General features: G+C 46.9%; 1 protein-coding gene across 2 annotated transcripts in view; it reads right to left on the reverse strand.

Moving 5' to 3' along the window:
• The window catches only part of PLXNA4 (plexin A4), a 634,448-nt gene extending 631,538 nt beyond the window's left edge, over positions 1-2,910 (reverse strand). Inside the window, exon 1 of one of the 2 annotated variants that reach the window (XM_048836698.2) lies at positions 2,892-2,910. The gene's annotated coding sequence lies outside the window, so the exon portion shown is untranslated. The remainder of the gene's footprint in view (positions 1-2,891) is intronic. The other variant, XM_075124565.1, reaches the window with a different exon arrangement.
• Between the last annotated feature and the right edge of the window lie 19,799 nt (positions 2,911-22,709).

Below are 22,709 nucleotides of genomic sequence, written 5' to 3' on the forward strand. Positions count from 1 at the left end.
TCCGACTGCCACAAATTTAAGACAGGACTCAATGGCAGATTCTTGTGAAAGGCGGGGGCTGCTTTTTTTTTTTTTAAATGAGATCTCACTAAAAGGAGACACTTATTCCCACATTGAATATAGTCAGACTGGGAAGAAAAATCTTATCCTTTAGAGTTTTGTGGGGTTTTTGGTATGTTTCAATCTGAACATGTAAGAACAGACATCGCTACATAGAGCACATCTGTTGCTCTGTTTAAAGCCCAAGTCTTATAAAGAGCATGCTTAATAAGAGCTCCCAAATAAAAAAAACTAGACAATTAAAATAATAACCTAAATGCTTCTCTGAGCCCTGAAGCCTTCAGACTGTGGCTGAAGGCAGGACGGGGCGGGGGGGGGGGGGGGGGAGTGAGGGCAGAGGGAGGGAAGAGAGAGAGAAAGCACCTAATCTCACACTGAGAGGCACACACTGTAATTAAAATCACAAAAAAGGCAAAGGCAAGCAACCCCATGCTCCACTGGTTCTCTGCATTCACAGATTTAAGTAGCTTTTATAAACACCCGGGTGAAACTGAGGACAGATAAAGAGAATAAGTTAACATGCTTTATGCCTTCTAAAATATTTGGGGAGTGCTGGTGCAGGCACAAGATAAGGCCTTCGACGGGTAGAAGGTATTGAGTTGGCTGTAAAATTCCCTGGAACCTTTTCCATGGTTTCCCTGGAATGATAGCAAGCTCTAGCAGTCACAGCTGTGCACCTGCCATACAGATACAGACAGACACACACACAGAGGACTACCTGTGCAGCAGTTCACGCCCATCCATCGCCTAGCTAACTTGAGTAACAAATCACATGTTCCTTGTGGTAGAGGGAAGCCATGGGAATCCGGTAAACTACACCCAGCTTTTTGCATTGATGCTAATTAATGCCTGACTGTTGTACTAGAAACCAGTTTAGTGCAGACTCCTGGTTGAAGTTTATATTTAAAAAAAATACAGACACATATTTTGCATAACCACCTCTTCATATGAATAAAGATGACATTTATAGGAGAGAGTGTTTCTTCCCCCCCCCCCCAGCCCCAAGGCAATAACTTTATAAAATCCTAGAAGAGAAGTGGGTGACGGTATATGGGGAGGTTTCTCTCTCTCTCTCTCTTTATATATACACATATTATAAAGCTAAACAAATAATATTCAAACTGATGAGGCTTTGGAAGCCTGGGTTTATCTGGGAGGACCTCATCTGCTGCTGGAGTGTTATATTTCTATCAAAACCATGTGGCACTCAGTGTTTAGATCACTTTTCCCTGTCTACATAATTTAGGGGCATATGTTGGATAAATGAGGAGCATCAATATTCAGGTTTCAGTTGCAGTACACAGAGGCACAAAGAGATTTTTCAGGACTAACTGTGCAGGCTAGATTTAGATTTCCTAAAAAACCTCCCCAACTCCCTGTGGAAAAGAAACTGTTTTCTCTTTCCCTAGATACTGCCAGTCGGAGGTGGGTGGTTTTTCCCTCCGTTTTTCCCCCTCAATCAAGCAAAGGGGCTCTCGCTCTCTCTCTATCACACACACGCGCTCTTAGGAACCTAGAATTCTCCCAGGGAAACAGGGTCTGCTACCAACCTTGTCAAGTGAAGAAAAAGTTTGAAAATACAGTATATGGGAACTAAGGGAGGGAGAGATCACAATGGTTTGCCCGGGCAAAGCATCTTCTGTCAGATCGGATGGCTTTTGCTTTACAATGGATACACACACACTCTCTCTCTCTCTCCACGCTTTACTCTCAGTTCAACAGCCCCAATAACAAAGTCCGTGAAGCCTGATTGATTTCACGTTACATGTTTTCCTATGTACACATACAGAGGAATACACCTATCTAGAGAGAAAGACACCTCAACTTTTGGGCCCACAGAAACTCCAATATAAAGTCTCACCCAGACCATGTTCTCTCATCTCTTTAGCATTTTCCACACAGGTGGCAGGGTGGTTGGTTTTTTAAGAGAAGGCATCGTCTGCCTCTATTTCTGACAGGCAAACCAAAATAACTTGAGTCTCTGGCTCTCACAGGGGAATCTGCTAAGGAAACTTTATCACCCCTGCGTTGATTTTGCAGTGGAGGCTGGAGGGGAAGGGGAAAGGGAGAGGGAAAACTACTGCAGCAGCTGGAATATGTCTGTTTCTTACAGAAAAGTTCAGCAAACGGGGAGCTTATGAAATTAGGAGCGGGGGGAGGGAGCCGAGACTGGGTGGTGGGCTAGGATCTGGCAACCCCCATCCCTTTCCAAGGGCCGATCTGGGAGGAACGCTCCCAAAGCCCATCCTGGCAGCCTCCTGTCCCACTAGCGGCTGCCAGTTGTGGGGGGCGGGCTCCCCCTTTCCCGCGGCTGAGCATCTGAGCTCCCGGGAAAGCTGCGGGCAGGCAGAAGGGGGAAAATCAAGAGGCGATGGCAAGCAAATACACACACCCCACCCCACGCCCGCCACCTCACTGAAACTTGCCTGCTAACAAGTCGCTGGCTCTGGCTTTTCAAAGGGCGCAGGCAGGCAGATGCTGACGATACTAGATCGACATCTGGATCTAGGGACCAGCATCCGCTCCTCGCGCACGAATCGCCCCTGCAGCAGCCCCTCGGTCCCTCTCCGGAGTCGTGGTTCGTGTTAAGAAGCCGATCTGGAGTGAATCTCGGCATCCATCCGGATTTCATTTACCCCCCTCCCCTCACACACCCACCCACACCCACCCTTTGGGGAGGGGGTTCAGGAATCCCTCCCCTTTGGTTAATAGCATCAGGGATTCCCCCCACCCCGCCAACCGCCCAGGTGTGGCGGGGGAGGCAGGTCTCTGCCCCTACGCGCCCCCCCCCCCAGGCTAGAGAAGATCGGGGACGCTGGCTGGCTCCTTACCTGGGAAAGCTGCTTCCCCCCCCTTTCTCCCCCCCCTCCCCCGGTCTTCAGTGCGGGCGCCGCATTGGCACTGCGGATGGTGTCTCCGTGAACGTGTCTCCGATCCCCAATACTCCGCGGCTCCGGCGCCCAGAGCCCGGCTCCGCGCCGCGCAGCCCTTTCCTCCGGCGTCCAAGACGAAATGCACCGCCAGCCCCCCCCCCCCCTCCGCCCCCAAATCGCCCCCCCCCCGGATCAGCAAGGGGGGGGGGGCTGGCGCTGAGCGCGCGGGCTGGGCTGCAGTCCGGAGCGGCCCCGCGCCGCCCTGTCCCCCGGCGCTGGAGGAGGCGACCCGGGGCTTCTTCACTCAGCCATGCCCGGCTCCCCTCTCGGCTCCGCGGCTGCCCCCGCTGCTCTGTGCCCGCCTGGGAGGGCGCACACTGCGGCTGTCTCGCCAGCCCTTGCTCCCGCTGGCGCTGGCTCGCTCTCCAATGGTGGCTGGGGGGCGGCTCAGTCTTAGACACACACACACGAGCTCCCCCCACCCCCCACCGCAGCCCAAACAGCCAAGGCCGATCCTGTAGCAACGTGGTGGGTGGGGGCACCCAAAATAAAAAAAACAAACAAAAAAAAAACCCTCCCCGTTCCCGGTTTGCAGCGCTCCTCCTGGCCACTTGCTCCTGCGTCCGGGCCGCCCAAAAAAGGCGCGTCTGGGGGGGGGGGCGCCCCGGGCTCGCTTCCCTCCACCCCTCCCTCGGCAGCTTTGCTCAAAGTTTGCTGGAGATCGGCTGCCACCAAACTCTCTGCGGCTTGCGGCTGCCTCCCGCGCGCGGCGGCTGGTGCACGGAGGCGCTGCCGAGCCTGCAACTCCGGCTGCCTTGATTTTACCCCCCCCCCACTAGTGACACCTAGGATCTCCAACCTGATTGGGCTAATTGTGAAATTTCATTGCCCCGGGGGTGAGGGTGGGGGGGGAAGAGACATAAAGGCTCAAGGCAGCGAACACACACGCTGCTTTTGCCCCCCCCCCCCCGCCACCCCGCCTTGTGCGCTCTTCTGCACATGGGCGATGATCAGAGACGTGCAGCGAGGGGCTGGGGAAAGCCCAGGCGACCAATCTCGCAGCCTAGAGAGGCTCTCTCTCCCTCTGCCGCCTGCTTCTTCATTTCCCTGCTGGCAGCCATGCAAAAGGGGGAAAGCTAATAGTTATTTTATCCGTCCGTATTAATCAATCGTTGCTTGGCTTCGGCTCCTCTCCCCGCCCCACCCCCCGGCACTGCTTTCCGGCTCAGCCACGTGAGACTTAAATCCACCCACCCACGTTTCCTCCTCTTGCCAGGTAAAGGGCTAGCCCTGTGCAACTCAAGCCGGCACAAACCTTGCATGCAGCAGAGGAGGGGAAAACGGGGAGCGTTGCTTTTAAGGTATTCTTCTCAGCCAGAGCAACAGGTCTGTCTCTCAGGTCAGTCTAAGATCAATATAACAGGTGCCATGGCGATGGACGCTTTGCAAATGTCCAAGGCAGAGAGGGAAGAAGTAGAGCACTACAAATACAGGGCTGTGCATTTACGGGGTGTCATGGGCAGCATCCAGCCGCGGGAAATCTCGGTTCCAATCCTGCAGCTGCAGGACTTGGCCGGGTTTGTGCAGAACTCCGCCCAGTGCTCCCCCACTTCCTACCTGGTAGCTCTGAGCTCTCCCAGAATACAAAAAATAGGTTTTTGGTGAACCCTTGGGAACCAGGACTGGCTCTCAGTCTGTGTGATATACAGCACCTAGCACAATGCAGTCCTGCTCAGGGCCTCTAGGTGCTGCCACGATACAAACAGACTATTGAAAATTTGATATTTGTAGTTTGCCTTTAAAGGTGCACAATAAAACACTGAGCAGAAATCTTCCCCCCCCCCCCCCCCCCCAACACCACCCCTATGTTTTCCTGAAACAAGTTTTATCTCCCTAGGGTATGTGTATTCCTGGGTGTTGACTGAGCCCTGGTTTACATTTCCTGATGGATGGGGATTCAAAGCTTTTTTTTTTTTTTTTTTTTTTTTAAGGTGGTGCATAAAGTGTATTTGTTATTCTTTATCTCTTGTGTCTTGCAAGGAATCATTTGTTTTCATTCAGAGAAATAAATGCCCTGTGAAGCCTGATGAGTAATAACACAGCAAAATGACATGGGAAGAACAAGGACACAAATCTGCAAGAAACAATGGCAGGTGAATAACCTCTGCAGCTCACTGCTATTGTGAATAGTACAGTATTATTTAGTGCCCATTCTTACTTGCACTTCCATTTAATAATACATATGAAAATCGGTGGGAAATTCAGTTCTGCCTTTAAAACTCAGCTATCTGTAAAACAGATTATGTAGATTCACTGATTTTTTTTAAAAAGCTGAGGATGTGGAAGAATCAATGTGATTCTTTCTATTTCTTGAAACAATGGCTCAAGTCAATATATTGCTCATATCTCTGGATTCCATAAGGGTGAGTGACAAACGAGACTTTATTTATAGGCTCTTTCATGCACAAGGCTGTGGGGGTAGAGAGGGGTTAAGACTGGATAACCCCCATGGCCTCTTCTGACCCTATGAATAGCTGCAGTAAAAGGCTCCAGGACATATTACCCAGATCTGGAGATTTATTTATTTATTTTCACCATTGACTTTCATGACAGCAGGCTCCAACCAGTACTGTGTAGATGCAAAGAATCTCCTCCTGAGAGTTGCTGAGCACCCACAACTTTCACAGGAGTGGCAAATAGCACCAATCAGAATCAAGGCCTCAGTTTACATTAGGGTGGAGAGAACTTAATGGATCAGAGAGGTTTCCGTGTGATCTACCTGCAATGCCCGATTTCCCCCTTGCTCCCTGTTCAAAAACATCCTGTTTAGCATCCCTTTGCTAATAATGTCCTAGATTTTGATGCAGTTGACACACTGCCCATTTAAACGGTTGGAGATTTCTTCCCTGATGGTGACAGGGTGTCTAGCTCACCCCCCCTGACGCCACACCCCTTTTCATGTTGTCCCTTGTTATCTAAGCACATACCGGGAGCATTTATGACAACATCCAAGGCTTCTGAGCAGGAAAAAAAAAAAACACCACACACATTTTTCCTTTTAAGTCTCAATTGTCCTTAACTACAGCATATAGAAGCCAATTTAAAAAGAATAAAAGAGGGTGGAAGGAACCCTCACAAGTTGTTCTCCCTCTACCATTTTACAGGTCTGTAAACCAACCTATTTAAGTTGATGAAAGCCAGATATTCTTGCTCAATAAATCAGCTGATGCAGCAGCAGGATTTTTTAGCTTGGTCTGAATCAGTTAAAAACCTAAATTATAGCGCCACCTGCAGGGGGCTAGAAATTTCAGCAGCTCTGGAAATCACAGGCCACAGTGAGGAGTGTATAAAATAAAATAAAAAAAAATTAAAAACTACAGGCGAGAGAGCAGGGTGGGGGTTTTCCTGACCATGTGTAATTGCACCCAGACACATTCTAGGGCATGCATGTGCTCTAGGACTGGGATAATGCCACTTCTACAGCTTCCTTACGGCCCTCATTTCGCCTAGTCTCTCAGAAGGCTGCCCCGGGCCTGGGTTAGCCTAGCATGACACCTCATATTGCTCCAGCAGCCTGCAGAAGCCCCCTCCGTCAAAAGCAGTTAATTTAATTTTCTGTACACTAAATGCCACAGTGAAACGATGATAGTAACTCAAGCTGGTGACATAGCTCTGCTCAGCTCACAGAAGGCCACCCGCTTCAGAGTCCTGATCTCCCCCCACCAGATGTTTGAAGCTTCAACAACTTCACCAGCTCGGCCGACACCCAAAACAAAATTGGCCTCCTTTGTCAGATGCAAAAAGGTGACAGCTCGATAGAGGAGGCCATCGGGCTATCGGAGTGTAAATGTTTCGTTACCATTGGTTTTAAAGCCGGTCCAGTGCTTAGCATGGTCATTCCTTACACTCCTGGGACAAATGGAACCCAACTGCCACTCTGGATTGGCCGAGACTAGAAGAGCCCCAACAAGCCAAGTGCACAGAATACATGCCCTTGGTTGTTGCCAGGAAAAAGGAGGTGGGGAGCATATGTGAAAAGCAAGGAGTCTTGTCCCTTAATCTTTGCTTGAGAGATTTAAAATTAGATTAACCTGATAGGCCTTTTCCAGTGCTACCTTCTAGGGATCTACAGTCTTGTCCCTAATACCAGCTGGGGGGTGGTGTTTTTTCCCCCCTCAGCTCCACACAATTCAGAAAGCTGCTAGTTTGTTCTGCAGTTTTATCAGCCTCCAGTATGGGCACACAAAAGGGGGGGGGTAATAAAGAAAAAAAAAAAAAGAACGGCTGGAAAGGGAACACAAACAGCGGGCATTGAAGAGGAGGGTGGAGAAGGGGAGCAGGGGAACGTGGGAAGAACAGGATTCTGTCAGCAATGTAGTCAAGTGCCTGCTTCCAGAGGAGACTCTAGATACAAATTCTCAAGTGAGAGGGAAGGAGAGAGAGCCCCAAAGAGTATCTGGAAAGCACCTGTGTATTCATTTTTACCATATGGGGTCCAAAAAGCACACACACACACAGCCATATGCTCTTGCTGCTAGGATACAACTAGGATGCAGTGGGACATGATAGAAGTGGGTCATCTGAGCAAAGATGAGCTTGGCCCAGCAATCCAGCAGGAGGAAGAATGCCTGGGTTCCATTCCCTTGTCTGCCACTGACTGGCTACATGACCTCAAGCAAGTCACTTAACTCCACTGTGCCACAGTTTTTCCCCCTTCTGCCAAATTCTCCCTCTGCGAGGCAGCAGATGAGTTGTGCATGGCTTAACATTTGCCGATATGTATATGAAACACCAGGCTGGAAATCCATTTCCACAGCGAGATGCACTGGTCAATCAGTTCCCATTAAAATGCTTCCCTTCTGGGCACTGCCAAGCAGCTGGACTATTAGTGTACTAGATGTGTTGCCTACCAGAGTTGTTTTCAATCAGTTTTTGCAGGTGCCTAGGAGTAGTTTCAATCAGTTTTTGCAGGTGCCTAGGAGTAGTTTCTCATTGTCCCCATGAGAAAATTGGGCAACAGGAGCTAGGGGGATGGTCAGAAATCAGATCATTAGTGATCAGAGACCCAATAGCTTAGCTAATCCTCCCCCTTCCTCCCCTCTGCAGTTCAGGACTCTTCCCTACAGTATATATTCTGCTGCCTTATCCAGTCTATTTTTAAACTCAAGCAATGGGGGTTTCCACCACCTCCTTTGGAAGACTGTTCTCCAGTCAAACAGCTCACTGGCAGAAAGTTGTCCCCAATTATTCAGCCTGATTCTCCCCACCTCATCTCTTAGTTTCTACTCCCTTGGGTCTAGAGACACTTTCAGGCTTTTCAGTCTCCCATTCCTCTGCCCCAGCCCACCCACCCTGCCCCCACGACACGCCAATCTGTCTCTTCTCTAGAGAGACCATATGGGCAAGATCATCTCTTTTATTGGACCAACTGATGTTGGTGAAATACAACTGAAAGATACTAAGCCAGTCCAATAAAATTTATTACCTCACCCACCTTGTCTCTCTAATATCCTGGGACCAACACAGGGAAGGTGGTGATGTGGCTCTCAACCACAAGGTGAGCGGCTCTGGATCTTCTTTCTCCCCGCTTGTCCCACATGGTGGGTTGAGGAGGAGGATCTGGTCTTGTTTCTTCCCAGAGGGGATCAGCAGACAAGACACTCACTCCCATTCTGCTAGCTCTGCCTAGCCCCAGGGTATGCTACCAACGTCATGCTGGACACTCAGTGACAAAGCCCTTCACCTCATCTTGTGGACACTTCCCAACCATCGAGGCTCCTCTTCCTCTCCCTTTGGGTCCCTGAAAAGCTGCCTGTCCTTTGAACCCCACTGAACTATTCCTCTTCCCCCCTTCTAGTCACACCCTGGCTCTCATGCATCCAAACAGCAAAGGGGCAGCCGGAGGAAGGATGGGTGAAATGAGGTCCAGGGGACCAGTGAGGACAATGATAAGGAGTGCATAAAGCACAGCCTGGTGCTGTTGAATTAAGAGGACATGAGAGAGGAGATGTTTCAGACTGCAGGAGACAGGCCAAGGGGCCACGATACAAAAGCAGGCTGGTGGAATGATAAAATACAAGGAGGACAAATTCATTGCTTTTTCATTATGGAGAACAATACAAGTGGGAAGAACAATCAATATCAAGCAAGGGAGGTGGGAGAATACTGCAGGGAGATAAGGGCCTGGGATGTTCAGCATGGAGGGGTGAGGCAGAGTAACTGATACAGAGCTAGAGAGCCATGCTGTACACTCAGAAGGCATTGAGGTGATGCAGTGGAGAGCAATGCAGACTGGAAAGCAGAGGGGCCTGAAAACAAGAGTGAATGAGGAGGATACAGGGAAAAGGCAAAAATGGGAAACTCCAGAGAGGAAAACTAAAGAGGTTGGTAAATAGAATGATGGACTCTGGCAGAATCTGCCCTGGAATTGGACGGGGGTAGGACTAGGAGGGATGTAGGAAAATATTTATCTGGAAGGAGACTGGGCACTGTGAAGAAAGGATAGTGCAGTGGTTAGAGCACTACCCTGGGCTCGTCACTGCTATGATTGCAGCCAACATAGACATATCCTAGCTAGCTTGGGTAGCTATTGCAGCAAAGCTGTGGCAGCCTGGACTAAACACCCAAGTACATACCCTGCCTCTCTGGTGGGCTGATAGACAGCTCTGTATCACTCCCTCCTGATCCTGGGGGTTCTGACTCATGATTTTGGTAACAGTAGGTGGTACAACATGCCCTGGAAAGAGAGGAGTGTGATTTCATAGGGGGCGAGTTACAAGAAGACAAAGAACGCCCTATGTTTGCATACCATCCTCATCACCATGGCATCAGAGTAAAAGGACAGAAGAAGGAACAGAAAGAGAGAGAAAAGAAAGGGGTTAGTGAAGACAGAGGAACAGGAAGGGGAAGTGAACTCCATTTCCCTGATGAACAATAGAACTTGTTAAAGAATCAATGGACAGTCCCCACTGTAGCCTTTATTTACAGTGGGAAGAATGCTGTTAAGTCCCTTTATGTCACCGTCCTTTAAAGTTGCCCATTTTCAAAGGGAATAGCCTCTTTATCTCACTGTAGCGGATCTTAGTCGATCAATCCTGCGCATTACTCAGTGCTTACAAATAAAAAGCAAGTGGGCATGTATGCTCGGCCCTCCAGTTCAAGCAGGACAGATGTTGTGCACACTAGGACAGCCCTGCTTTGTATAGGTGTAGGACCTACACTAGAGGTGTCACTGGTTTAGTTTTTAGTTACTCAGCACCAGGAGGGTTATTCTGCTATGAAAATGGACCATTTGGGGAGTGAATTTGTAAGGTCTTTGATCCCTTTGCAGTACTGGGCCTTCCCTGTAAGAGTTGGTGTCACATCCTCTAGAGCAGGGAGTTGAACTCCTTACGCTTCTTGGTGCGTAGAAATGGTCAGAGCAGAGCAGTGATTGGTCTAGTCCATGGTCCTGTCTCAGCCCATGGCCAGGACTAGACACTTAAGAGGAAGGTGCAAGACACCCCATAGTTGACATTTATAGAGGAAGTCTCCTTATCAGCCCATGCAGTTAGTGGTTAGCATATAACCTGGAACCTTATTTTATTCAAGTGGATATAGTTATCCATATAAAATGCTTACTCCTTTTTTGAGCCCTGCTAAGATCTTTGCCTCAACACTTTCTGGCAGCAAGCCTATGATGACCAGATAGCAAATGTGAAAAATCGGGACAGGATGTGGGGGGTAATAGGTGCCTATATAAGCAAAAGCACCAAATATCAGGACTGTCCCTATAAAAATCGGGACATCTGGTCACCATAAGAAAGCCACACAAGCTAATTAGGTTGTATTAAAAAAAACAAAAAAAAAGGTATTTCCTTTAATCAGTTTTAAATTGGTCACCTTCCAGGTTGATTGGAAGATTCCTTGATCTTGTACTTTGAGGACAAGAAAGTAGGAATGTTTATGCTCGGTTTACCTTCTCTAGACTATTCATTATATTGTATACCTTCCTTGGATCCCGCCTTATTTACGCCCCCTCTAAACAGTCAGATTTCCCCCTCAGGCTCACCTCATAGGGAAGTCTCTCCATGCCTCTGATCATTGTCACTACCCATTTCTATTTAAACTGTTTGGATTATAAACTCTTGGGGGCGGGGACTGTCTCTTACTAGGCGATTGGTTCACATTGTGCTGTCTGCTGTACAAATCTCAATTTCAGTCTCTCTAGAGGCTACCATAAGACAGATAAATAATGCTGTCCCTTTAAACTCCATTAATGTCTCACCTCAGAACTTGACAGCAGCCCCACCCCCCACCCCCACCCCTTTAACTGCTTTTATACAAGTTCCCGATGAAGGAATAAACCTGCCAAAGGAATAAAAGCTGCAAAAGGAATAAGCTTGCTGTGAATGTTGTAGCCCTTTATATCTATGAAGCCCCACTGAAGCCCCTCTCAAATGAATAGAGAGATAATGTTAATGGAATTATGCATTGTGTCTGATCAGGGACTGCCACTGAAAGATAAATGCCAAGGCAAAGCTGAGGCATTTAATCAAAAATAAACCACCTCACCATTTTTCTTCTTCCAAAGAAGCAAACCATGGTCCTGTCACTGCATATTATTTTGCTGGCATTATCTCTTATTTCCAAATAATTCAATTTAACAGGGAGGGGGGAGGTGGAAATGTGAAATCAAATTAATTAGAGTGACCCAACAAACTTGTGTTTGCACTGGAAGATTTAACATGGCAGGAAATCTAGTAGGAGACAAATTGCATTTGAATTAATTTAAGGGAGATAATTTGGGGCATATCAAGTTTATTTAGGATCAATTTTAATAAGCAAAAATAAAGTGAAGCAGTGGGTGATCCAATCAGCCAATCAAAAGCCAATTCTAATAGAGGTTTATACAGTAGACTGACAGTTACTTAGGGAAAGCTCCATTTTTGTATGGCTGAGACAATGAAAAGGGGTCTCATTTCAACCAGCTGAACCTATTAGTTATGAATAAATTCTCTGATGAATTTGGCCCTTTTCCCCATTTGCAGGTAGCAAGAGCCCTTAGCACATTTTGAGGGTCTGAGGTAAAATTCACTTTGGTGTGGGCAGCCAGCAGAAGGCCCCATGGAGCACTTTAGCCATCAAAATGGCACACAGCCATGTTGTATGGTCTAGTACATTGGGTACCAGACTGGGTTCTGCCATGAACTCACTGGAACACCTTGGGCAAGTCACTTTCCCTTTGGGCTAATGTAATATAGCCCCATCTGTGTGCTAGGTATACTACAGAGAGGAATGGAAACAGGGTCCTTGCCCCCTAACTCCCCCCCAAAAAAAGATTACAATCTAAATATCTTGGGTTTTAACACAATTTTGTACCTTTTTATCTTTAAGCCTTGGAGTTGGTGGTGTAGATTGGGTCAGGTCCTCAGCTGCTGTAATGCAGCCTTGTTCCACTGGAGACACAATGGGCCAGATCACGTGGGTATAAATGTATTTATTGAGCCAATAGCAGGGGGTGGAAGACAGTCCCTACCATTCACCGAGGACATTCACTCATGACCTGAATGCATTATACATTCCTAGACCAGGGACAGGTTTAAAACTGGAGTTTCACTACACTTAGTATCCAAAAAAACAAACAAACACACACATACACCACAAACACACCACACACCCAGCTTGTGCTAACTCCCCTGCTGCTGAGATTTTCCAGAGCACACCAAACTCTGCTGCTGCAGCCACTCCCTGCTCCTCTTAAATCCCCTCAGCAGGCCTTCAACCTTTAAAGATACAAGACCCAGGTAAGTATAATCCTGGCATTCCCATAGGAATGATACACATACAGGTACCATACTCTACCATGTGGGACAAGAAGGAATTAGACTCTTTTGCAATTGGGGGGGGGGGGGGGGGGAGGGGAGGAGGAGGAGAGGAGATGAAGGATATTGTCTCCAGGGGATAAGTGAAAGTCACTAGTTTTTAGTGATCCAAGGGAGACAAGACTTTTAGAGTACTTGTGGCACCTTAGAGACTAACCAATTTATTTGAGCATAAGCTTTCGTGAGCTACAGCTCACTTCTTAAGCTCAAATAAATTGGTTAGTTTCTAAGGTGACACAAGTCCTCCTTTTCTTTTTGCAAATACAGACTAACACGGCTGTTACTCTGAAGACTTTTAGAGTATTCAGGTTTTGGCTTTAAACTCCACACCAAAAGGCTCCTCATCGTCAGCGTGGGCTCTCCTTGATGTACACTGAAATGCCAAAGTAAAAATTCACCTAAGCAGCGCTAACATTATTGTAATGATTGATTATTAAATAATCATAATAAATCAGGGAGCCATTATGGTAGGCACTATAAACAAGTGATCACATCTCTTATCTGCTGGAACGTTTTCCCGGGGTGGGGGGAGGGAGCATGGTATTAACCCATGAATGGTAGGGCCAGTTTGGAAAGTCAGGGCTTCAAGCAACCACTTCTTTCACTGGTCTGACCTTCCAAATGTGAGGATGTACAAGAAAAAAAAATCTGGCACCGTAAGAGATATTACATCCAAAAGCAAGGAGGAAAGTCTGTGCCTGATGCTGGGAGAGAAAGAAGAGACATGGCACCGTGCTACAGAGCCACCAAATCAGGAACAGACAGGGGTCAGCCTCCAAACACAGCATGTAACCCTATTCTGGGTGGGTGATATTCCTGCCCCGAGAGAGACCTGCAGAGTCTGCTTCTTCCTCACCATCAGAAGAGACCAGGACGCATCACGGAACCCATGGTCCGACCAGGAGCCTGGCCTATGCAGGAGAATGAGGCACCCGAGCCACCACTCCCATGAAGCAAATGAGAAAAGAAATATTTTGAATTCCAATATTTCACCAAAAACTCAACATTTTCCAACCAGCTCTCGTGGCTTACTCCCCTGCCCATACAGGAATGAGCTATGCCAGTAGAGCCATCTTTATACTGGTATAACTGCATCCACTCTTGATGGTTGGTACCACTTGGAATAGTTGAACCGGTATAGTTTGCGTGAAGACAGAACCTCACCCTTTAGCTTATCCTGCCAACAAATTGAATTGAGAGCAGTCCCAGCGCCACTTACTCACCCCAACCGGCACTTTAGGGTCGTCACTAATGCATCCCCTGAATACTGGGCATTCCAGTACTTCCAGGAATGGCATGGGCCCACCTCCACTGGCATGGGCCCACACGCACAGTGCATACAAAGTCACATTGCACCACTTTGAAGATCAGACCCCCCTACCCCCCGCAGTAGCACAGTGTGAACTTCAAAATGGCTGCAGCCTCCCTGCCATGCGTGATACCACACAAAACCACATCTGGTTTATATCACTCCGGACAGAGAGCAAACCAGACAAAAGCAGGACTGTCCAGCTTAAAACCAAATGAAGGGCCTGCCTACGGCGTGTCATCACTGCTCATCCTGTTGGAGAACAGAAGAACTGTTCACTGTCCCTCTTAGGAAGCATGGTTGTTACTGCCCATGGTTTGTTGTCCCCTGTCAATGAGCGTGCAATTGGAAACGATACATGCCGAGCCATAAAAGATTATGAAGATTTAAAGGCCTCCCAGTGATTTATGCCTCTGTAATTAAGGGCTTTTAAATTTTAAATTAAAAGTTATGCGAGTTGTCTTTCCCTCTGAAAAATGCATTTATGGTTGGCTGCTTGGGTGAACTGAATAGCATTAAGCCCCACAGAGTCCGCTAGCCCTGTGATCACAGCGCTTCCTCAAGCATAGGTAGTGGGGTGGGACAGAGGAGGAGAAATAAATGCCAACTTTTTACTGCAGCTTTAAGATCATGCAATAATAAGTCACCTAATTTCACCTAGAGGCTTGAATAGGCTCTGTGTCCTAGCCACTTTCTTGAGAAACTCTGTAAGACTCTTCAAGGGGTACTGCCAAAAGAGGACAACAAACTGTGACCCAAATCTTTTTGCACTTTGAGAGAAAGTTATTCAGACAGCAGGAAGTCTAGGGTAGAGTGCAGAACAGTGATGTGGAATCATTGCTGCAAAGCCAGTAGATCCAGTTATTGGGGAACGCCCTCAGCATGCGAGTCTTCCCCAGATGGCGCAGAGCTGGGGTATCAGGGTAACAGATTCCCAGGCCAGATGGAACCATTGTGATCTGGTCTGACCACTTGTAGAGCACAGGCTAGAGAACTTACCCACAATAATGCCTCGACCGCCTAGAGCGCATCTTTCAGAAAAACATCCACTCTTGATTTTAAAGTTGTCAGTTATAGAGAATCCACCATGACTCTTGGTTAACAGTGCCCATGGTCAATTACTCTCACCATTAGAAAATGGAGGCCTTATTTCCAGTCTGAATCCATCTAGCTTCAACTTCCAGCCACTGGATTGTATCATACCTGTCTCGGCTAGACTGAAAGGCTCGTTTTTTTAATTATGTCCCCCCCACTAGATACATAGAAACTAATCACACCACCCCTTAATTTCTGTGGCTCTTCTCTGAACCCCCTCCAATTTAGCAACATCCTTCTGAGTTGTAGGCACCAGAACAGGACACAGTAGTCTAACAATGGTTGGACCATTGCCAAAATGTAGGAGTAGAGAGGTTATTTTTCCTCTTTGAGATTCCCTTGTTTATGCATCCCAGGATCACCTTAGCTCTTTTGGCCACAACATCACACCGGGAGCTCATATTCAGCTGATTATCCACCATGAACCCCAAGTCTTTTTCAGAGTTACTGCTTCCCAGGATAGAGGCCCCCATCCTGTAAGTATGGCCGACGTTCTTTGCCCCTCAGTGTACACTTATGGGTTTGTACATTTATATACTCTAAGCCACCTTCTCACAGCTGCTCTCTGGCTCTCCTTGACTCCTGAGAAGGTCCCTGTGGGGTCCTGTGGCAGCTGAGAGGCCTCATCTCCACAACAAAGCAGTGCTGGTTTAGTTAACTCAGTTCTTGCGCGTGTCCACCTTTGTTTCAGTTTAGCAGTGCCTATCAAGCGAGATCAAGGTGATTGCTTACCAAAAGTAAGCTCAGTCAGTAATGGCACTCAAATCAAAATGCAAGCTTCCACACAAGGGGGATTGTATCAAATTAACTAATCCAATACAGCTTTCTCCTGTAGACTAGGCCCGAGTTACAGCAGCCTGGAAGTCACTGGCTGGGCAGGCCTCCAAGCCAGCTCCAAAATCCCAGGAGCTATAAAACTGATAAAGTCACACTGATCTTCCTACCTCAGTTCCTGTCCAGAGCAGAACCAAAACAAATCAAATCCATTGCCTGGTGACTATATTAAAGCATTCTGGGATGGAGGCTCAGATAACACAGTTTAAACAAATTTGCCAAGTGGGTTCTAATGAATATAAAGGGACAGGACTTAGGCCAGCTGAGTGACCTTGAGCACATCACTTCATCTCGCTGTTCCTCATTTCCCCCCCCCCCCCATCTGTAAATTGGGGATTATGAGACCAACCTTTTTTGCAAAGCATTTTGAGGTCTACAGATGAAAAAACACTAGTATTAATTATTGAGGCTGCTAGACAGACAGACTCTGTGGGTCTCTCTAGCTCCCAGATTAACTGAATAGCCTGTGCTGTATTGTGTCACCATTCAAGGTGTCTTAAAGACCTGAGCTGGACTCCAGAGTCACAGAAAGGACTGGTTTCAGAGTAACAGCCGTGTTAGTCTGTATTCGCAAAAAGAAAAGGAGGACTTGTGGCACCTTAGAGACTAACCAATTTATTTGAGCATAAGCTTTCGTGAGCTACAGGACTGCTGATCTCAGTTCTGCATTTAAGTGGTACTGCAAACTTTGGAGGCTGTAAAGGAGTCGACTCACCTTTAGGCATTACCACGCTCTGGCTGACCTAGCACCCCCTGCCAATGGTCACTCTAGCCCAGTGATGGTTTCTTCATCAGGTAACTCAGACCTCCAAGCAGGTCACAATCTTCAGTCCACCCCTTCCCAGAGCTCCTTCCTACCTCAAGGCTTCTTGCTTTCCTTCTGGGTCTCCCAGTTTTTACCCCTCATTTAGCCACGGTCTCTCCCTGCCTAGCAAACTTTCCTCGATGTCTCTGCTTGGTTAGAGTCCCTCCCTGCTCTGAGCATCCATCCAACTCTTTCCCCAGCTGCACCATAATAGCCCATAAGCCTGGCTCTTTATGGGGAATTGACAGATTCCCTTCAGGTGGGGCTTATTCTGTAATCAGGTTGGCTTAGCCCCAGGTTCTCCAGCCTTATTGGAAATCCGGGGGCAAGCCACCCTGTTACTAGGTTCTTCTTCTGTTTTGGCTTGGGCAAAAAGCCAGGTTTCAGGCAGCTGCCTGCTTCCTTATTTTAGTCCCCTGGTCACAGTTTTAAAATTGGATGTCCCTCATAAAGTAATGGGGCAAACTCAGAACCTCTTTGATTTCTATTTACAAACCCAAAGGGGACTTGTTTTCCAGTTCAAGTTCAGAGGCAGCTGAAATCCCACGAGAACAGCAAATCTCACGGTATTTCCAGGAGGGAGGAGGTCACAGGGGAAACAGCTTGAAAAGAGCTTGATGTCTTATGAAACCTCACCAAACTACTCTGTGGGGTGCGGGGAGATAGGTGATTAAAACCATAATGAGAGAGCAATTAAGAGGCATAGGGCAAGAGAGAAAGGGGACGTCCGAGGTGAGGTTGGAGAGGAGATGGAACTGATGATGCAGAGAGATACAGGGAGGCTGTTCCAGACAACAGCAGCAGAGGAGAAGGCCCAAGCATAGACAGGATGAAGGAACAAAGAGGGGGCTTGATTCAAGATGAGCAAAAAAATAGGTGTGAAGAGTGAAAGTGATTTGCAAAGTCGGATGGAGTAAATATAACCCACTGGCTCAGTGTGTGTTGTGTGTCCCTCTTGTCAGAGGGAAACACAATTCTCTCTCTTCAGGTTGGGTACAGGTTCAGATACACTTTATTACCTCAAGCAATTGCACAGAGGCAGAAAGTGCACTAGGACACAGGGTTTCCCCCACCTGGGCAGGTCTCTCTAAAGAGAAACAATCAGAGCAAGCATTTATACCTTTATTACAGACAATAATGAGCAACAGCTGCATATTGTTTATACATATTCCTTCATGATATCTTATTTTTCTCATCAATTTCTCTTATAGTCGACATTCTATTCTTATCTAATACAAGGTCACAACAGCCTCTCTCACAGTTCTTTTCCCACTCGCTTCGCAGTATCCCTGCTTCTACAAATCTCGCATTATTAAAGCTAGAGTTAGCCTGACTTCTGCTCATTTCAGAGGCCTGCATCCAAATTCCCTTTATCTACTTCCACACTCTCTAGTGGCTGGACTAAATAAAATAAAATAAGAGCCTACTCTTGCTACCAACTTTTAGTGCCTAGGCCTAAGGTCCCAGGTTCGATACCAGCTGATGAGCTGCAGTGGGGAAGAGATGTGATTGCATAAATCCACTGAGCGCTCAAACACTACCCAAATATCCTGACTGTCAGTCCAGCAGAATACCTCAAGCGACAGGGAGTGATTCTGATCCCAACCCAGTGTTACACTACCCTAATTCCATTGGCTTCGATGGAGTTACTTTTGATCTAGTGCAGGTAAGACCAGCGTTATACCCACTGTACCTATGTACTTTCGGCTCTGATATTTAGAAACCGGGATGGTGTGGCTGGCTGAACACAGTAACTAGGCTGCTAGGCCCCAGCCCTGCCATGAGTTTTGCACGGGCAAACTGCTGCACATGCACAGATCAGAGCATTGGCCAGTATTTGGTTATAGTTATGAGGTCCCAAAGACAGGGCATTAGGCTGGGAGTCAGTACAACCCAGTTTCTGGTCTCAACTCTGCCACTGACCTGCTGTGTGACCCTGGGCAAGTCCCTCCATCTCTCTGTTTCCCCTCCCACTCATTATCTGTCTTGTCTACTTAGCTGAATAGCTCTTTGTGTCAGCGGCTGTCTCTCACTATGGGACCCTAATCTTGATTGTGACCCCTAGAGCTACTGTAATACAAATAATAATTTCCATCCCATCTATTTTTTATGTGCTACTGATCTATATTAAACAGTTGGTGATTAGTACATTTATGCTGCAATAAATCTAGATGTTTGTTTTTCGTGATAAGCATGGCTTTTAACTTTATGTACGGGAGAGTGTTTTAATTATAAAATCAATACTTTTTTTAAAGACTTTCCAACTTAGGAATGCTGCGCTGTGCAACGTTCATGACTGTGTGCAGCGAGCACTCTCCTCTGACTCTTCGTTTGTGCAGTACATAAACCCCATCTATAAGAGATCAGCAGACTTTTTTTAACTCAAGAAACTATTCATTCCTTATTATCTTGGCTGAGTCTCTCTTCCCCATTGAGTCCTCATTCCTGCCAGCTGATCCACATGGGTTGACCCCTGCACCTCTGGAACCCCACTGACTTCAATAGAAGTCACTGCTGTTGAAAGGCCATAAGAAGTATGGTCTAGTGGGTAGAGCACGGGACTAGGAATCCTGAGACCCAGGTTCAATTCCCAGCCCTAATAGGGACTTCTTGTGTGGCCTTGGATAAGTCACTTAGTCTCTCTGTATTCCATGCTCCATCAGTAATATGGAGAGAATATTTCATGGGGAAGGATAAAATCCATAAAGGACTATGACATGCTCAGATACTGTGGTAATGAGGGCTGTATAAGTAGCTAGATTTATAGGAGGAATAATTTCATGGAGCTTTCTTATAGCGCATCACGAGCTATCAAAGCACTTCATAGCCTTTATTGTATTTATCCTCACAACACCCCATATAAGGTAGGGAAGAGCTAATATCTCCATTGTACAGATGGGAAACTGAAGCACAGAGAAACAAAGTGACTTGACCAAGGTCACACAGGAAATCTTTGGTAGGGCATGTGATACAGAGGCTCCTTTGAAAAGGGTCCCGATCTTTGCAAACAACTTTGGTCTCAGACCTGACAAACTTACGACACCAAACACATGTCTTGCAGGATAGTTATCCATAAAAAGTAGCAAGTAAGGTATCTCCAGAAAGCTCGTAACTTGTAAAGAGTCATAATCCTTGCAAGATGTACATATGGGCAATATTGAAGGAATAATATAACTATACTGACAGTATGCTTTATGGACTTGAAGTAAAAGTTAGGGCTTGTCTACACTTGAAATTCTACTGTGGGACAGTTGCTGCTCCTGCAGCAACCCTTCAGTGTAGACACTCACTACAGCGACAGGAGGGATTTTCCCATCAGCACAGTTAATCCACCTCCCCGAGAGGCAGTAGCTAAATTGATGGGAGATTTCACGGGGGCTTAAGTCTGCTTAACTAGGGGCAGATCTACACTACAAATTTGCAGCTGCACCACTGTAGCGCGTCTGGTGAAGACGCTCTAAGCCAATTGGAGAGAGCTCTCCCGTCGGCTTAATAACTCCACCTCCATGAGAGACGGTAGCTATGTAGGCAGCTAGGTGACGGTGGGCAAAGCTCTCCTGCCAACATGGCGCTGTCTACATGCAGGGAGGGTTACGGTTGGTATAACGACGTCCCTTGCTCAGGGGTGTGGATTTTTCACACCTCAGTGTGACACAGCGGGCTTGACGTAACTTTTGAGTGTAAACTTGGCTTTAGTCACTTGGAAATAATGTGTGTCAGTGGTGGGCCATTCAAGCAGGAGAGATTTGTCACCCCGCCCTGTTTAGCCAGTGATGCAGGCAAGGCTCAATTGTCTAGCCTTGCCCCATCCCAAGACTTACAAAGGAAAAAATATCAGACAACTGTAAATAGTCAAAACCTCTCAGAAGTTAAAAAAAAAAAAAAAAGGAACATGAATAAAGACAAAAGACTGTCTCAGAATAACAGAGAAAGGCATGAGGTGTCCTTTCACTGAGGAGACACCTTGGGAAGCAGAAATGTTCTAATGAAAAAATGGATCCTGGTTTCTGTGAATCCAGCCAGCTCTGCAACAGACTGAATTTTGGGTGGGAACACTACTTTATTAGATAGGAAAGGTAACTATGGATAAGTGTGGACTCAGGTTCACATTTTATGATTTTGTTTTGTGGTGTAACCGTTTGTTTCCACTACTCTCTCTCAGGTTTAGTTAGCTCTCCATTCTTTCTTAAATACACCTACTTTTGTTTTATTGTAATTGCTCACAGGTGCGGTGCAGTTTACAAGAGCGGTGGTTTAAGGTAAAACTAGTAAACCGAGTCACACTGCTGCTTTGGGGGCCGAGCAACTGGGATTTTTGTGGATAACCAGTGTCAGGAGCTGGATATCACAGGGGAGCGATTCAAAGGGACTCAGGTGCTCCTATTGTTAACCTGCAAGGCAAAGACAGGGCTGGTATAGGAGAGTGTTTGATGGGCTAACAGGCTCCCAGAATTAGGGAGCTGACACCCAGTTAAGCACATGCAAATCTCCCTCATGCTGGAGGCAGAGGATCACGAGATGACCAACAATCCTGGTTGCCCTGAGGGTGGTCATAGAATAGGGAACTGAACCTGAGTCTCCCAAGTCCTAGCCTAGTGCCCTAACCACAGGACAATCCTTCCTCGCTACGAGGGCTGTCTCACAGAATCAAGGCCTTGAAGGCCTGGCAGTGGTATGAGCCATCAAAAAGTTTGGACCCCTACTCTAGAGTAAAGCTGTTTCTCCAAACCTTTGAGCTCAATTTTCTCCTGGTATAAATCCATTGGGCCAGAGCTCTGCAGTTGGTGTGTCCATTGTAGTCAGTGGAGCGATGATGATTTACACCACCTGAAGTGCTGTCCCATTGACCTCAGTAGAGTTAGAGCTGCATAAAGGAGGGGAGAATCAGTCCTCTCAGGCCTACGGAGTCAGGAGACAGATATCAAGAGAACAGCCTCTCTCACGGTACTTTGGCATTTCCGCTTCTAGCCAGGCCTTGAAAAGATGAAGGAAATGATTTAAACGAATCTGGAACTTCCCAAAAGATCTGGTTTGAACTCTGGAGCAAGGTAGGGGCTGTGGTAAATTATGTATTTGTCCATGGCCATACTGGATCAAACCACTGGTCCCACGATGGATGCTCCCATTTGCCCTATACAGACACATAATCTTACAAAGCTTTTGGCCTTGGTGGGAATGTGCCCTCTCCTCAGGAATAAGAGGGCGAAAACATAACAGGAGCTAAGAGCACTTACCAGCTAGAGGAGATGAAGATACAACAGTTACAAAATGGCTGCTTTAAAACCGTAGCTGCCTTGTGCTGCTCAATTTAAAGTGTCAGCCCCCTTTAAAGCATGCTGGGAAAAAGTTCCTACAAGGCAGCAACCTTATTTTAGGAAGAATGAGTAGGGATTAGGCAGTTTTCAAGAAAGGTGTTGTGTGTTTCGTCGTTACATTGTCGTGTCAGTTTATCCTGTGGCAGAGAGTTCCATGGGTTAATTCTGTAAAACAAAGTGGCAGGGCAGGATTGTTGGTCATCTTATGAGGTATTTAGTAGTTTAACTGATTGGTAAAAGCTTATCTAGGGAGTTAAAGGGTATTGCTGAATTACCGCTTCCAATGAAAGTTAAGACCTTGGCCCTAAGTATTTTTATTTGGATTTATTAAGCAGCATTAGGGGTCTCAGTGAAAAGTAATACATGGTCCTTGTCCCAAGGATCTTATGTTCTAAATGAGATAGACAATGTCAATGTGGTTCATACACATAATGAACTGGGTGACCAAATGAAAATCTGTTCTCAAGGCACTGTGTATGTGTAGGGAGTTCAGACAGGGACTGCCATGAGAGGGGTTAAATCCTCATTTTCCCACTTGTGAGGGGTTTTTCCTTC

Source organism: Caretta caretta, chromosome 1 (assembly GCF_965140235.1).
Source record: "Caretta caretta isolate rCarCar2 chromosome 1, rCarCar1.hap1, whole genome shotgun sequence".
In the NCBI taxonomy this organism is placed as follows: domain Eukaryota; kingdom Metazoa; phylum Chordata; order Testudines; family Cheloniidae; genus Caretta; species Caretta caretta.